Source organism: Chrysoperla carnea, chromosome 2 (assembly GCF_905475395.1).
Source record: "Chrysoperla carnea chromosome 2, inChrCarn1.1, whole genome shotgun sequence".
Lineage (NCBI taxonomy): Eukaryota > Metazoa > Arthropoda > Insecta > Neuroptera > Chrysopidae > Chrysoperla > Chrysoperla carnea.
In genome coordinates, this window is record NC_058338.1 from 47,388,226 (window position 1) to 47,391,526 (window position 3,301).

The 3,301-nt window shown below is 26.5% G+C and overlaps 2 non-coding genes across 2 annotated transcripts; both read right to left on the minus strand.

Moving 5' to 3' along the window:
• Positions 1–1,460: 1,460 nt before the first annotated feature.
• On the minus strand, positions 1,461–1,551 carry Trnay-gua. Its single transcript is given in 2 exon segments — positions 1,461–1,496; positions 1,515–1,551. It is a non-coding gene; the product is annotated as a tRNA-Tyr (tRNA).
• Positions 1,552–1,730: 179 nt separating this feature from the next.
• Positions 1,731–1,803, minus strand: Trnar-acg. Its single transcript has one exon. It is a non-coding gene; the product is annotated as a tRNA-Arg (tRNA).
• Positions 1,804–3,301: the final 1,498 nt, after the last annotated feature.

Genomic DNA, 3,301 nt, shown 5'->3' on the forward strand with positions numbered 1-3,301 from the left:
ATTTAGTGTAAAAACTACAGCTGAAAAAATTTAATAGAAGTCAATTTTCCTTTAGTATGATCTGAACAGCAATTAATTTTGAAGAGATGCAAATTTTATCTTTAAATGAATTTTTTTTCCTAGAAGTGAAATTTCGCTAAATCTAAAAGTCAATAAAATTGAATAAGGTCTACACAATAAAGATTAAAATTCTCTATTATAAAACCGTAATCTTCTCTATATGATAAAACTTTTCATATGACTATTTTCTCAGTTATAATATGTTGCAATTATACCTCACTTTGTAATTACAAATACAAAAACAATTAGTAATTATAATTTTCATAGCAAAGTAATGCCCATTAATGAAAGTACTTATCATTTAAATAAAAGTTTATTGTTCTAAAGTTAATTAACAGTAAAAATATGCGTATAAAACAATTTTATTATTATAATTATTTTGTTATAATTATCAATTTTTTCTTGATGAAATTAGTAAAATTTTAAAACAGAGAATATTAAAGGGAGTGCTGTAATGTTTGGGTATTCGGTGGTATATAGCGTATACCTTGTGGTTAAATTAAAAATAAAAATTTAATTATTGCAAATTGTTCTTATTGCGTCTTGCAACTAATGCATTTATCTAATTAATGGACCTATTTAGTGCCACGAATGCAAGATATGTAGATTTCGATTCCTACCTTGTTTGTATTTCTCTATTTTTAAAATCTGTGCCGTAAAATTCCAATCTCTTATAAAAACAATATCGTTTTTACGTTAAACATTTTTACCTCCCAAAATACCTACTACGTTTGACTTAAAATTTTTCTTTAGTTTTCGTAGGAAAATTCGTTTCGAAAGAAATTTTTTCGAAATTCTGTCGGTTAACTTTTTGAAAGGTTAACATTTTTTCGAAAATATATTATGCATAAATATTTACATTAATGTTAAAAAGTTATACATTAGTGTTAATTGGTAAAATTGGTAAAGTCAGTAATCAATCCTGAAAGAGGTTTCAAATAAGATTGAAATTTTGTAGCAAATTTTACGTCCTTTTAATTTTATTAGTATTATTTTTTATAATTTTCACATTTAGGGAGGAATTTTAAATCAAAGCTTTTCTCATACAAGCTTCGAACGTAGTAGTCTATCTTAAATCGGTATGAGTATTTGTACGGGGTACCAAATGTGGCAATTGATTCTTACCTACCATATTACCATGATTACAGACAGAAAAGAAAAAAAAATTTTTTTAATAATTTGTGCTGGTTTGATAACAATATTATTTCTAAGCTACGAAATAAATTATAGAATAAACAATGTAAATAATTGATTTTTTATGTTTGTTATTACAGGTAAAACAAATTTTGCAGAAATCATGATTCGAAATATGAAAAATATTCAAAAGGCTGAAACAAGCGCTTATATTCAAGTAAGTTTAAATTATAAATATTTTTTGTAAAAAAAAAATTTTAAAAGATTCCTTCGAGCCGGATTTGAACCAGCGACCTATGGATTACTATTGATTATTTCCTCTACAGTCCACCGCTCTACCAACTGAGCTATCGAAGGTTATTAAAATTGTTACTTAGTTTAAATCATATCCAAAGTATTGTATACCATACTTTTTTAAAAATTCCAGTTATTAAGAATGAATGTATTTCATATTAAACTTTCTTTTTATAATGTTTAATGAAAAAAAAAGTAAAGACAACAATATTAAATAATGAAACGTAAAAAAAAAATATATTCGATCTTGCCAGGATTCGAACCTGGAATCTTCTGATCCGTAGTCAGACGCGTTATCCGTTGCGCCACAAGACCGTTGATATTATGGTTGAATATATACATTCATATATTGTATGTACATTATCATTGACTATTCTAGAATATACACTGCTTTTCAAAAGTTGTATTCATTTCATGTAATCAGAATGAATATTGTTTTATTCAAACAAATATTTATAATATCAACCGTTGCGTTGTGTCCAATAACAAAAAAAGCAAAATCTGCATATGAAAATATATTTGATACAAATTATTGTATTTATGTATCTTTAACATCAAAACATTAGAAAATTTTTACCTTTAAAATATTGACTAACTTTTTCTTTCAAAATAATTTTGATTTTGTGCGTATGATGATTCGAAATACCGAAAATAAACACACTTATCTTAAGAATTTGATTAAATTTGATGATTCTCAACCCCAATTCATAAACTTGATCGTCATAACAATAAATATATTTTTCTTCTTTTAAAATATTGACTTACTTTGTCTTTCAAAAGAATTTTGATTTTGTGAGTATGTTGAATCAAAATTCCGAAAATAAACGATTTTTACTAAATTTGATGATTTGTAAAGGTATTTGAAAGATATTCGTAATTAAAGTAGGGGCACATAATTAGCTTAGATTATGTGAATAATTTACATACCGAATATAAAAAACGAGTCTAGTTATAAGACAAAACAAGTGAAAACAAACAATAGACTGAGTTAATTGTTGAAATACCATGTGATTACGAATTCGTTTTTTTCATGTCATGTAACACACATGGGCTGATATTCCCATATAATACATATTAGTACCTGAATGACCTGCTTTGCTCGGTATTTTTTGAGTTAAAAAGACACAATTTTTACCACTAATATAACAACCGTTTAAAATTTCACCACACAAATACCAATTTGAACATCCCCCTAATGTATGTATTTTATTTCCTTAACTACGTTAAACATCAATAGATGTCTGAAAGAGTCGTATTTTTCATTTTGATGAAGTTGTTTCTGAAAACACATACAAAACGAAATTTTCTAAAAATTAAAATTAGCTAGATCGATTTTTCGCCCCAAAAACCCTATTTATTTAAGTGTTAGAAAATCTACAACTTTACATTGAGAAACTGCTTGTTTCACATTAATTCAGATCCAAACGTCTTTTGAATTTTCCAAAAATCTCTATTAGGTCCAAAGTTATTATTAAAAAAGGTAATGGCGAGCCAGAATAGAATGCTGCATATGAAAAGGTATGCATCGGTCGCTAATCATTTATGGAATTCAACTCTACAAACAAATATTCGAATAATGTATCGGAATTCCCGTTGAACATCCCTTAAATTCACCAATAAAATGGATGACTCATGTACACATAACAAATGCACCCATTCTCAAATATAAAATGTTTAATATGACGCATATTTCATTTACCATCAAACCTTCCCCTTATTATTGTAAAATAGAACATATGTCGTTTGCTTAATTCACGTATGTTAATAAAAATGGTACATACATACATACATGCATTATATTTGAAGGGAGGTT